Genomic DNA, 15,938 nt, shown 5'->3' with positions numbered 1-15,938 from the left:
TTAAGTGCTTTTCTTGATAAAAGCGTTTAATACAGCATCTTAAACATCAGTAAGCAACCCTGGTTTAAAGAACTGACGTGAAAGAAAAGCCTTGAGCACTGAGGATAAACATGAAATAATAAAATGTTTCGAAAGCAAACGAACACGTGATATCGAGGGATCAAGAGGCCAAAAGCAGTTCGCTGCTCCCCATTTGGGACGATGTTAGGAAAATAGAAGAAACTTGCTTAGCGGGAGTGCTGCAAAGGCAATCTAAAGAAACACATTATTTAGAGTAGCAATGTGTTGTTTTCTTTATTAGGAAATAAAAATGCGTAAGAAAACTGTAACAGCATTTTAGTCTTCAGTATTACTTAAGGAGACTGGTTTCGAGTGTTCTGTCACTTTCCCCATTCTCCCGATAAACTCTGTTATTTTTATCACTCGAAATTCTTTGACGCGGAGAATTTTAAGAACGCAGATACAGCGCTACAGGAGAAACGACAGAATATTTCCAAAACTTGTGGCCTCATGGGAGTTCTGCATGTAATCCGGTTGACGGGACAGATCGATGTCCATCGGCAGCCAGTGAGAGAGAGAGAGAGAGAGAGAGAGAGAGAGAGAGTGCTGGTCCAAGTCAATTATAAAGGACATAACGTGAAGAAAGACGGCTAACAAGTGCCGCCATCTAGTGATCCATAATGCTGAGCACATTTTATTGTTGAGATAGTATAGGCTTTACGATCGATTTTCTTCAGTTTACGGGACGAAAAACGGAGTTTTAGTAAGAAAAACTTCTTGCCAGTGACAGAGATCGACATTACCCAAGAACCGATCGGATAAAGGCTTAGAAAAATATTCTTAATTAAATTAAAATCTTAATTAAATCAATAAAAGGAATCAGTATGACGATTTACATTTGGTTCACAACTCACTTTCTTCTTAAATCCTACCAATAACAACTACTTTTCTTCCTTGCATGGAGTTGGCGAGGGGTGAGAATCATAGCGGATGTTGAAACCTGAAACTTCAGGTGGCGCTGTCACCAATTCCGAGCAGCTCTTGAATATGGGAACCAAGTCAAACACGTGGACGCCATCAAATCAGCGCTTCAGATAAAAATCGCATCTGAAGCAGACCTTCAGTTCAGTTGCGATATCTGAACCAATAATAGAAAACCAACAGCTTATTAATTTCTAATTAAATTTATTTAATTAGAAATTAATAAGTCCCCGCCACCTCCAATATGCTAGACAAATTTCACTCTTAATTACCAGGGAATTGCCTCTTCCAACAGAACTAAAACAGTTTCTCACCTCTACCTGGAGTGCTCTGCAAGTAGCAAATTGATCTGCTTGTTTTCGGAGACTGCAGCTCTTTCTTCTTCGGTAGGTGAATTCAGAGGAAGAATACTTCAACCTTGTGCATCGCATTCTAAAAATCACCGAGTCAGCAACTATCTCTTTATCACTGCGAAAGCAGTGATGCATATCTTTAATCTCCGACACGCAAGGATACGCAGATGAAAGATTCACTTAGAGAAGCACGTGCAGAAACTGAATATGTAGATATCATGAATTTTGTAATATTACGTTTATTAATCAATGTTCATGATTCAATGCAGAGAAATCCATGTCAATTAATCCGGCTGATATTTTGCACATACGACTGTTGTTTTTAATAAATTAAAAAATACTTTTTTTTTTTGTGAGCCCTTGAAAAGATAAAAATGCCCTCAGAACTTCGTAAAAAGCATCCAGTTATATTATTTTATATTATGTTAGAGATTCATTTAATTAAACATTTATATTATGTAAATACAAAATATTTGGTCGTTTTCATGCGTCACAGAGAATGGAAATATTTTTGATAATATTCAGATGTGCACGGAAAAGAGAAGGAGGCTTCCCAGATTATCTATTTACACCTTGCCTCTCGTCCACGCTTCTCGGTTAACAAATTTTCGTGGACGGAAGTGATATAAAACAACAACAACATTATTTGAGCAATGTATGACCTATCCCACACGTCACATGAAGAAACAGACAGGGATCACTTGTTTAACAGTATCTTCGCATCATAATAAACGAACACTATCTGTATTTTTCCTAATGGTTCAGAGATGGCAGCACTTACTAGGGATGAATATGACGTATACCATTTTTAAGAATTTTTCCTACTGAAGTGAGTAATAACCTTCAAATAATTTTATGAACTTTGAATAGAATAATAATAAATTCTGTCTAATCATTAATCTTTTTTTTTTCCCGCTGCAATGTCATTTCCCTTGCCTTACCAGTATAAAGTCAACCAAACAAAACAACAACGGAACAGCTTCATATCCACATTATTTCTATAATATGAAAAAAAAAAAAAAATAAGATAACACTGACTTCAACGGACGCTTCGCATTCATGTAGTTAATTATGGATGTGTGCACACGTGAAGACAGGAACGGGGGTTAATCAAGCAGTGGCAGCATCGTGATGGGAAATAAGTGAATGATATAATAAGTAAATAATATGAAATAAACACAAATTAATATTATTAAAGTAATCTTCTAACAGCCAAGAAAAATAAGCATTTCATATATTTTGTAAATATAAATAAATATATTGATAATACTATGGGTAACCCCTAGTATTACCGACAATGCAATTAGAGTTTTCGTGCATGTAGATCATTATCAGTTCGCGAGGTATTTCCAGTATGGAGAGAAGTGAACATCAAGAAAAAATTAATCGCAATATTCTTTCTAAAATCTGCACTTCGCTGCTATTTCTAATTTCTTTCTTTCTTTATTTTTTTTTTTTTTTAATAATCTGAATGTGCCTGCAGGAGATTGTCCGAATAGATGACTATTCAAAAATGCACATCCCTCTCCTATATATCCACCACAACCCAGATAATCCCTTGACCGCCCAGTCTCGTATTGATTTTCGCACACATCTTCGAGGGAAGAAGGCGTTTTCGAAAAGACAGAAGTGAGCATGTTGGGATGATGACGTATTTATTACGAACTTGTTTTAAATAGCGGATGCGTTTAAGTCCTAGTAGGAAAGCAGTGAATACAGACTTGCGTTAATCACTGTGGAAAATAAACCGAGAGTCTTTTCCAGAATTTTTAATCCTTAATTAAAAAGTTTAATTAAATAACTCACCTAAAAATATTATTTGTTAGTAGAATTTTCGCCGGAGTATCACGGGCATCTTGGACTACATCCAGACTACATGGACACCCCTGCTGAATACGTGAAATATATGTCAGTTGGTAATAAACAGCAGATTATTCAGACATAGTTCAGACATGTGTAGGCATGATCGCTTGTCCACTCGTCTATATATTTCCCGAATATAGTTTCCATATTCGGATTTGAAATAATGCTGGATTTAATATCCTCTTGATTTCTATAATTTTTCCATCGCCGAAGCGAAGCCTTTTGGCGCTTTATTTTAGTAGAAACTATATTTTCTTTCATGTGAAGAAGAGAACAGATTCTAACTAATATCATTATGTTATCATAATGTGCAGCTCGTATTGCATAATTCATGTATTAGTAATAATACCTCAATAATAATTTACTAGTTCAGTTTAAATTTACACAAGGAAATGTGATTGGATGTTAAAGTTCAGTTGGTTTTTCCAAAGTATCACAATTTTCTCCTTCGACATTTCGAAGAGACTTAGTGCCTTAGCGGTTATGGTCACAGGGTGGGGGGGGGGGGTGGGGGGGGGGGGGGGTGGGGGGGGGGGGGGGTGGGGGGGGGGGGGGGTGGGGGGGGGGGGGGGTGGGGGGGGGGGGGGGTGGGGGGGGGGGGGGGTGGGGGGGGGGGGGGGTGGGGGGGGGGGGGGGTGGGGGGGGGGGGGGGTGGGGGGGGGGGGGGGTGGGGGGGGGGGGGGGTGGGGGGGGGGGGGGGTGGGGGGGGGGGGGGGTGGGGGGGGGGGGGGGTGGGGGGGGGGGGGGGTGGGGGGGGGGGGGGGTGGGGGGGGGGGGGGGTGGGGGGGGGGGGGGGTGGGGGGGGGGGGGGGTGGGGGGGGGGGGGGGTGGGGGGGGGGGGGGGTGGGGGGGGGGGGGGGTGGGGGGGGGGGGGGGTGGGGGGGGGGGGGGGTGGGGGGGGGGGGGGGTGGGGGGGGGGGGGGGTGGGGGGGGGGGGGGGTGGGGGGGGGGGGGGGTGGGGGGGGGGGGGGGTGGGGGGGGGGGGGGGTGGGGGGACAACTCTTCTGGCTGACAATATTCAGGATCTTCAAAATCTTATGGAACTAATACATGCAGAGAGTGAAAAAATGGGATTAAAAATAAATATCATCAAAACTAAATTCATGGTCATAAGTAAGAAACCAATCCTTAATTTAGCACTTTCTTTAAATAGGAAACAAATAGAAAGAGCGGCAAAGTTTAAATATCTCGGATGCTGGTTAAATGAAGATTGCAATCCAGAAATGGAAATAAAAGTTAGAATTGAAATGGCAAGAAAAATTTTTCTCTTGTTGAAATCAACACTGTGTAACCGCAGTTTAAACTTAGAGCTTAGAGTACGCATGGTTAAATGCTATGTATGGTCTGTACTGCTGTACGGTGCAGAAACTTGGACCTTGAAGACAACATCAATAAAAAGACTTGAAGCCTTTGAGATGTGGTTATACAGACGAATGTTAAAAATCCCATGGACAGCAAAAACGTCCAATCAGGAAGTACTGGAACAAATGGGGAAATCACGTGAACTTTTAGATACCATAAAAAGAAGGAAAACTGCATATCTTGGTCATCTACTTCGTAATGAAAAATATAAGATACTTCATAATAAATTTAGTTTAATCCTTTATCCAAGTGTGTGCAAACAGTTTGCGCCTGAAAGTATCTTCAGGACTGGGGCAAGGTAATACAACACCAGGGCAACTCGTTGCAAAGGTGTAGCAAGCTACCAACACTCCTGTCTCAGTATCTCCTATAATGCAAAACACATCTCCTTGCGGATATGTCTAATGTTATGCATTAAAGGAAGGGCCACTACCCATGCATTAAAGGAAGGGCCACTACCCACTATCCTTGCGGATATGTCTAATGCATAACATTAGACATATCCGCAAGGAGATGTGTTTTGCATTATAGGAGATACTGAGACAGGAGTGTTGGTAGCTTGCTACACCTTTGCAACGAGTTGCCCTGATGTTGTATCACCTTGCCCCAGTCCTGAAGATACTTTCAGGCGCAAACTTTGTTTGCACACACTTGGATAAAGGATTAAACTAAATTTATTATACTCTAACCAAGTGAAAAATAAACTTTCATCATAAGATACTTCAATTGATTATAAAAGGGAAGATAAATGGAAGAAGAGGACAAGGAAGACGAAGAAAATCTTGGCTGGCAGACATCAGACAGTGGACTGGTATGAACTCTGAGAGACTGCTCACAGTAGCTGAGAATCGCTCAAAATTTGCCAAGGTGGTCGCCGACCTCCGATAGGAGATGGCACTCAAAGAAGATTTCATATCGATACAATAAATTTGATAGTGTACTATTGGTCGAATCAATTTCGATGGTCTATCCATTTGTGTTTATATTTGCTTATGTAATAAATTTCATATGTTTTATGGTCCCACGCATGAGCAGCTGTTATTTTTTCTGAGGAATTTCATCCCTGCAAATGGAATTGGTTTCTCGTCTTTCAATCAGAAAGAAAATGTGAGCAAGCCATTTTTGATTATAATATTCTGTCTAACTTTATTTTAACATATTAAAGTAAGCGGCATATTTAATATATTCAAGATATCCCTATTATAAAATAGATCGATACATTTTAACATCGATATCTTTTAAAATTCTCACATAATAGACAGTTTTATCCAAAAACAAAAAAAAAAACAAAAAACAACTAACGATGTAACGTTGTGAAGCTGCTTTGCAGAAATAACCTTTCTGATCAACTGGGTCATTTTGATCTGAATTGGCTGAAATTATCAGAACTTTAATAACTCAAGCAATATTCAAGATTTTGTCAAAAGAAAAAACGTTTCTAGAGATGAAGAAAAGAAGAACAGGTTCTTTTAGGGAGTCGGAATTTTTTCGCAATTTTCAAAGTAATCTGTTTTATTTATCATTTTATTTATTTATTTTCCTTGGAATGTAGGCCTTATTGGCCTGCAATTTATGAAAAATACCTGCTGGTTGGTTAATGTATTCACTCTCCAACCAAATGACTGTTCATTCGAATCCCCCGTTGGATATGGCTGTTTCTCTTTGGTTGAAGATGAATTTCATCTCCAACCTAACCAAATTTAAGTAGGTAGGAATCTTTGGTAGGTAGAGAACACATGGATAAAAAAAGAAAAATGAAATTATTGGGATTCGACATTCATCTATTATGGAAATTCATGAATCCGTATGGAAGAATAAAGGTGCCAAAGCTAAAATGAAAAATTTAAAAATTATCAAAGTAAACTTACATATTGGCTCATACACAAAGAACCTGTGGTCATTAAAATGTTTGCACGATGTTTACAATGAAGAGAACAGACCATCTGAAGTTCAGGGGGAGTTTTCTTAAAAATTAAATTTAATTAGATATCTTGTTGATTGCACTCCTGAACAAATCAACTTGAACATTGAAAGCAATCTTTAGTGCTATCTTTATGTATTTTGCAACATAAAAATTTTCGGTTATTGATTGGGAAATGCTAGCAAACTAAAACGTCTGAAGGGAATGTGGAAAGTCGGCACTTGGAGGAGAAAACGTTAAGAATTTACTTCGTTTAATTACCTCAGGCATTCTTCTAGCTACACACGAGTTTCCAATAATAATGCTATAATAAATTTAGTTTTAATTCTTTACCCAAGTGTAGGCAAACAAAGTTTGCGCCTCAAGTAGTTCAGGACTGACGCAACTCGTGGTAAAGGTGGACCGAGCTCTCATCACTACTTGTCTTAGTATCTCCCATAATACAAAGCACATCCCCTTGCGGACATGTATAATGTTATGCATTAAGGAAAGGGACACTACCCAGAACGGTTTCGACCTTTATTGAGTCTCATCTGTGGGAGCCAGACCCAGAGGTCCTGATACTAAGGTGGAAGTAATGGAGAAAAAAACTTTCAACAAACAATAATGCTCACGACCACGTAAAAACAGTTAAGCAAACAAAACATGTCTAAAAGTAAACTATTTTGTATATATCACTTATTCAAAAGCATTTTTTCTAATTGATATGAATCTACGTGCGATATATTTATTTAAAGTCTTTGCAGTATGTGGAAGTGTCTGTAATGGTGATTGTGATTCGAAATATTTTGAAGTTGACTGGCTCTTTCGAATGTCTATCCCTAGTTTTAGGCCACACTATACTTCTTAGGCTGTGACCGTTATTATTATTATCATTATTATTATTATTATTATTATTATTATTATTATTATTATTATTATTATTATTATTATTATTATTATTATTATTGTGTTCACTGCGTGTTCTGTGAATAACTTGTGAAAGGAATTATATAGTAGTAGTATTATGCTTAAACCTAATCTTATCCCCTCATAATTGAAGGATTTAACTTGCTCTGATTCATTGTGATTTAATATAACCCTTAACTTAGAGTGAATTTTGATCCATTGAGTATTTTAACTTACATAACTGTAAATGTTTTATGTTTTCCAATAAACATGTTTTGTACCTTAAAAAATTATTATTATTATTAATTTCAGCGACGCATCAGTACATTCCAATTTATTGTGTGGGGGGGGCGGGTGCGCGTGCGCCGCGTGTGTGTGCGTGCGTGCGTGTGCGTGTGAGTGCGCGCGCGCGAATTTCTCAATCATAGATTACATAGCATCCTAACACAGCAAAAAAAAAAAATACATAATAACCAACTGGTGTCATCCTCAGATAAGCTTACATTTAAGCTTCGAGGATGAAAGGGAAAAAAAATTAGTTCTCATCCAAGATGTATCATATGTAACCAAACACATGTAATGTACGTATCACAAGAAAACCAATGTATGTATTATATGTAAACCAATGTACGTAATGTAAATATCACATGTAAACAAATGTAAGTAATGTATCATATGTAAACAAATGAATGTAATGTATATAATAATTGTAACAAATGTATGTAATGCATATAATAACTGTAACAGATGTATGCAATGTAAAAAAAAAAATATTTTAAAAGTAAATCATGAGATTACACCGTATGTTTGTGAAAATAAGGACACATAATATTCAGATTGCATATGTGTAAATACTGTTGTATAATCACACCTTTTCAAACTTGAAAAAAAAAAAGGTAAACCACAACATGTAATATTATACAACATATGTAACTGTGATCAATATAATTGTAAATTATTATTATGATTCTTATATATATAAAAAAAAACTGTTATCATCATTACAATTTAAATCTCATTATATGTAGCACAAAGTGCTGAACCGTGTAAACTAATATACTGAATAGATGATCATTGTACATATGTAAATATTTGAAAGAAAAATAAAAAAAAATATTATTACTATTATCCATGTGATGCGAGCTAATTTCTTGGTTACATATGATATATCATGTGATATATCATATGTAACCAAGTGCATGTAATGTACGTATCACATGTAAATGAAAGTATTTAATGTATGTATTATATGTAAATAAATGTATGTAAAGTGAGTATCATATGTATACAAATGTAAGTAATGTTAATATGTAATCAAATGTATGTAATAACTGTAACAAAAGTATGCAATATAGAGTGATTATATCCATTGATATTGTATATGTAGAGTGTAAAATTGCAAAGAAACATCTGTAATAATCATCATTATGAATATTATAATAATATATGTTGTAAACAGTTATTGTTATTATTATTATTTTAAAAAAAACTTTATGTACGAGAAAGTATTTGTTATGCATAATTGTCTTCATATAATGTATGCAATTTATCTGAGAAATATCTGAGAAATTATTATTATTATTATTATTATTATAATTATTATTATTATTATTAGCCAGCATTATTAGGCAGCATAATTAATTAAAGAGACAACGGACCTACGGCAAGAACTAAACTCGCTAAAGCAACAGTACGAGCTCTCAAACCAACAGCAGCACAAAAATGACCTCCTCATAAATGGTCTCCCAGAAATAACTACGGAACCTCTAAGAGACACTGTAATACAACTAAGCCAAAAAATCGGCTCCCCCATAGAACCAAGAGACATCCAGTCAGTGCATCGGTTACCACAAAAAAGGAAAAGAGAAAATAATACCCGTCCTTCTCCCGTCGTAGTGCGACTCAGCCTAACAAAAACTACACTTATAAAAGCTAGCAGGATTAAAAATCCAGTAGTAAAGGATCTGAAAGGAGACCACGACAACACCCCAATATATTTGTCTGAATACCTTACTCCACACTATCAGAAAATATTCTACCAAGCAAGGAAAGTAAAAACAGAAAACAATTACCAGTTTATATGGATAAGAGACAGCAAAATATTCCTTAGAAAGACACAAGACTCAAAACCAATCGAAATAAAATCCGTAGATGACCTCAACAGGCTGTCACATTGAAAGGAATATTGACAACTCGTAAAGAAGGACCAGCACCGCAACCAACATGAATGCACACCATCAAGCAGACGTAATCACCCCGGAACATGATAATTGCCACATCCTGAAATCAATATCAGAATGGAAACAACTGACAATCCCCAAAAAAGGACTATCTATTCTCCACATCAACATCAGAAGCATTCAAAAATACTGGCTGACCCTGCAAGCTTATCTGAAGGAAGATATAGACGAAATAGACATTTTAATACTGACTGAAGTATCTACGACAAACGAAGAGGCATCCACCTACCAAATGCCACACTTCCAACAACACAAACACTGCAGACAAACAAAACGAGGCGGTGGTATAATAATATTTACCAAACATAAACTAGAAGTAACAGAAATAAACTATAAATTAGAATACGCAGAAAACATATGCATCGAAATTAAAAACATCAAACAAGAAAACTCCCTGATATTAAACGCAATATACAGACCACCCAACTTAAGCAGAACAAAAAATTCCTAGAAGAACTAAACAGATGGCTTTCAGCCACGAAAGTAGGCACCCCAAAATACTTGATAATAATAGGAGACATTAATATAAACATTAGGAACATAAATAACAACACAGAACAATACCTAGACCTATTATCGGCATATAACATAACCCCATCCATACAGTCGTATACACGAGAAGAGATAATCGGAAACACAACAACCTCAACCTGCATTGATCATATAAATATAAGGGCCCCTCCAAACAGCCACACAGCAGCCGTCATAACATGCAAACTAGCAGACCATTATTTCACAGCACTGCAATTACACACTGAACCAGAACCCATAAAAATCACTGAGACTACAAAACAGTATCACAGCATTGTAAACGAAGCAATAGTGAACGATGAAATCAGAAAAACAGACTGGATGCAGATAGCATCTTTAGACTCTGCTGAAGCTGTATATAATAATCTTAAACTTGCATTTAACAAAATATACAACAAAGCATTAACAAAAATAAAAATACGCCCCCAAACGAAACAAAATCCATGGATAACAGACAACATACTAACAGACATACAAAGAAAAGATGCCCTATGGAAACAACTTAAGAAGTCACCGAACAATATCGCTTTAAAAGCTGAATACAAAAGAAAACGGAATCTCCTAACAACCCAGATTCGAACGGCAAAAAGAAACTATTACAGCAACAAATTAACAACAGCACAGAATGACAAAGGAAACCTGGCACCTGATTAATGAAATGCTGGACAATATACACAGAACCACTGCCACAGAAACAATAAAACAAAGCTTTGCCTGCAACCCCAAATCCCTTAAACAGCTGGAAAACAACTTTAATCAGCACTTCGCGAACTCTGTCCAAAAGCTACAAGAAACAAGCTTTCCTCACACATACGAACATTCTCCACTAGGTCCACGAGCAACCCAGTCGATGTGGTTCCCCACAGTAACAAAAGAAGAACTATCACTGGCAATTCAACAAATTAATCCTAACAAAGGACCGGGGATAGACGGAATCAGACCAAAAGACATCAAGAAACACTCAACCGACCTACTTCCAGTTATACAAAAACTGTTAAATAAAATCTTCGAAACGGGACACATACCTGAAACACTGAAGACTGCACTAATCACACCCATACACAAACAGGGAAAAAGAAACATAATAAATAATTACAGACCTATCGCCACGCTGCCTGTAATCAACCAAATCATGGAGCGCATCGTACATCAGAAACTCTCCACATACGTTGAAAAATTTCAAATCATACCCAAAACACAATATGGCTTTCAAAAAAATAAAGGAACAGCAACACTCCTGGAAGACTTCACAGATCTAATAAACGCTGCATTGGATAAAAACAGAATAACATTAGTGGTATTCATTGACCTAACAAAAGCATTTGACACACTAACACATAAAACCTTGTTAACGCAACTTACCCATATCGGAATTGGAGGTCGTCTACTCCAGTGGTTTAAAGCATACACGAAAAACAGAAAGCACATCACACGTATAGGATCAGCACACAGCAAAGAGGTACATGTAACTTGTGGAGTACCGCAAGGAGCTGTCCTATCTCCCATTCTATTTAACATATGCACACACGACATAAGCCAACTCACCCTAAAAAGTAAAATCTTCCAGTACGCAGACAACACGGCCATAGTATCCATTCACAACACTGCAAAAATCGCTTACAAAAATATGCAACACGACATCAATCAAATCACTAACTGGTTAACCGAAAACGGCATATATATAAACCCTGGAAAAACAAAGCTAATGATATTCAAAAACCCCCATACCCTGCCCATAGAAACTAAATATCTCACTATCAAACATTCATCCTCCTATACACAAAGTGCAGAACCTAAAATCACAACCATCACACAGGTGAAAACAACACGCTACCTTGGACTTCACTTCGATGCAGACCAAAGTTGGAATAGCCATACAAACTACCTACATACCAAGCTTAGGATAATAGCAAGCAAACTATACAGATTAAAGGACAAATGCCCCAACCCACATAACAATTATAATCTATAAAGCATTATGTGAAAACATTTTAAGATATGCAATCACATCATACGCATTCTGTGCCGACTACAGACTTAACAGGCTACAATGGTTGCAAGATAAAATGATAAAACTGATATTCTGGGAACAACCCACTCTTATGCAGGAAGCATGGACAAAACACAAAATATTTAAGGTGAAACACTTACGCCACTACACAGTCATGTTAAAACACTACTACAGCCCAACATATAGAGTAACCAGAACAACATATCAAATAACAAGACCACAGTCAACAAACTACATAACATATAAGTACAACAATCACTACCACAAAGCCACCCGAAACTTTTACGTACCTGACATGATAAACAAATTGCCGTTCGACAACAGAAACCTAGGAACATACAGAGAGCTGAAACAGGCACTATATAAATATTATAGCGAGAATGAAAATTAGAGCAATTCCTGTTTCTCTCTCCCCCACCACACATACACACACACACAAACCATGACAACCCCCTCTCAAAAAACTACCACTACAAGAACACAAAGAAACAAACACACCATGTCTAAATACAACCCTATTTGCACAAAAAAAAAAAAAAGAGTTAAACTGTAATAGCAGTCAAAGTCTTTCAAACACGTACCAACAAACAGTAAAATCAACACCTGGCTTGTGACCACTATAGGAACACAACCATGAAACCACTACCCTCTGTCATCTATTATCTTCCTCAGATAAGCTCTGCTAAGCTTCGAGGAAGAAAATTACTAACTTGCAAGTATTTGTTATACACACTTGTAATGTGTTATAAATATTATATACATATAATTACTACAGCAACTATGTATGCAATTCATCTGAGACAAAAAAAAAAATTCTGTATAACCCTTATTGTAAATACTGTAAATATTATTATTGTAAATACTGTAAATATTATTATTGTATGTAACTTATACTGAGACATAATAAAAAAAAATTATTATTATTATTATTATTATTAGGACACAAACCAAGAGGAACTAGCAGACTCATTCAACCATGCTTTCAAAAACAACATCCCACAACTCAAAAAAGACAAACTACCGATCAACAAAAAGCTACCAACACCAAGTCAACAACAAACGATGTATTTTCCACCCATAACAAAACAGGAACTGAAAGAAGCACTCCTAACACTAAACCCAAAGACCACTCCAGGAATAGACAAAATATGACTCACAGACCTTATAACACACTTTGAACAAATAAATCCAATACTTTTGAAACTCGTGAATATAATATTCGACACAGGCATTATTCCACAACAACTAAAAACTGCAGTAATTACGCCAATATACAAACACGGCAAAAGAAACGATACTCAGAACTACAGACCAATAGCTACACTACCAGTCATCTCAAAAATCTTAGGAAAAATAACACACACCAGACTACAGAACTATTTACAGAAGTATAACCTCATCTCACAAAACCAATAAGGCTTTCAGAAAACAAAAAAGCCCATTACTTTATTAGAAGACATCGCCGACCCAATAAACAAAGCTCTTGACAAAAACAAGTACGCCGTCCTTATACTGCTGGACCTAACCAAAGCATTTGACACACTTGAACACGACATACTACTCACCAAACTATACTCAATAGGTATAAGAGGAACACTGTATACATGGTTCAAGAACTACCTCTCAAAAAGAACACAAGTAACAAAAATAGGTACATCTCTCAGTCGGAGTATACAAGTAAAACACGGTGTACCTCAAGGTGCCATATTATCACCCACTCTATTCAACATACACATTAACGATGTCCATAACATATCCATAAGAAGTGAAATATTTCAATATGCAGATGACACTGCACTACTAGCAATCCACACAGACATTAACACAGCTCTCTGCAAAGCACAACAAGACCTAAACGAAATCACAACATACGTCCACCCAAACGCAATTCTAATCAACGGCACCAAAAAACAGATGTTGATAATACACAACCCAAGAATCATACGCCCAGCATCACTATCGATACATTGTCACACATACCGCTACCTGCCAATGTTCCGAAATCAAACCTGTAACACACGCAAAATACCTCGGTCTGTATATAGATTCCCATCTTAAATGAACAAAACATATAGAATACCTACACACCAAACTCCGAATCATCACAGCAAAACTCTTCCAAGTTAAAGACATTATTCCACCCAACATAAAAAAAAAACTTCTATATCACGGTATCTGTGAATCCCTACTCAGTTACGGAATAACAATCTATACAAATACATGAAACAGCCACCTAACAAAATTAGAAACACTATACAGGAAAATCGTGTCAACAGTGATCTGAACACCTTATACGCAACAACCAATATCCGACAAGCACATGGCGATACACAGAATTCTGAGCATTAAAAACCTGAAACACTACATGACATTAATAAGGAATTACTTCAACTTCATCTATCGAAACAACAGAGACACATATCGTATAGCACGACCTACAACAACTCTCTACATCCCCACACCCTTCAACAACTCATACGGTTCTTTTGTGAGATCACATCAGATACTCACGCAACTCAACAACCTACCAAGAAAGTTAAAACACGTAGATAACTACAGAACATTAAAAAACGAACTCTGGGAAATATACCAACAAAGTTAAGAAACCATTAACACTAATATACACATCACAAATCACTAGCATCCAATGTCTACATCCCATACATAAACAGTAGCAACAACCCAAATAGTGAAGGCTAAATCCCACTCTCTTCATAAAAGCTAACCCCAGCTTCGAAGTAAGTGGGATTAACTTGCCTCACTCATCTACAAGTAATCCTTATAAGCAAATGCAGAAATCTGTATGTATAATCATTCTTTCTCAAACTAAAAAAAAAACAAATAAATAAAAAATAAAAATAAAGTAAAAAAATAAAAATAAAGTAAAAAAATAAAAACTTATACAAAAAATTCTGTATAATCTTCTTTGTTACTATTAGAAGAACAGGTGTTGTAAAAACATAATATAAAGGCAAAAAAGTATTATTAAAAATTTTAATTGAAATCCAATGTAGGAATTGCAGCACTTAGTGCTGAACTCTGTAAAATTATAAGATGCAATGTTACACAAGATGTTTATTGTATGTATAAATATTTTAGCAATCAATAAATATTAAAAAAATATTATTATTATTATTATTAAAACTGTAATTGTATGCCAGTTGAATTAAATAAATAAAATTATATGGAAATTAATTGTAATCTGTTCTGAACTACTGGTAACGAAATATAACTTTGCTTATTTATGCATGTAATTTACTCAAAATATAATAAAATATTTCTTTAAAATAAAAAAAATAAAAAAATAAAAAAATAATAATATAAAAAATTATTATTCGTGACTCCTCCAAGGAGTTCGAAGACTCATCGCGGGAGGACACCTACTATACAACTACCTCAACCACTACACCGAACCTCTACTACGAATCATCTCCATCAACGCCATCTATCGCCCACCACCACCAAAACTAGTATTTTTTTGTCTGTAAATTGCGTGTGTTCTGAATGGCCGGTTTGTCTGTTTAAATTATTAAAATTCATTAGTTATTGTTCTGGTTCTGTTAATCTTTTGTAATGCAAAGCAGAGATTAAAATGTTGAAAAATTAAGTTCATTCAAATTGAATATTTGTAAAAACGAAAGACAGTTATTTGCACTGTTGAGAATGCAAATAGCTCAAAGGAAAAAAAAAAACTAATAGCAATTGGTGTTTGTATAGCAATTATTATGGGATGAATTTGACTCATATTTGGTATTTGAAACTTTGCAGTTTTCAGTTCAACTATTTTC

This window comes from Typopeltis vanoorti, chromosome 26 (assembly GCF_054136105.1).
Source record: "Typopeltis vanoorti isolate ZY-2024b chromosome 26, IOZ_Tvanoo_1.0, whole genome shotgun sequence".
Taxonomy (NCBI): Eukaryota; Metazoa; Arthropoda; class Arachnida; order Uropygi; family Thelyphonidae; genus Typopeltis; species Typopeltis vanoorti.
Note: the sequence above shows the minus strand (reverse complement) of the source record.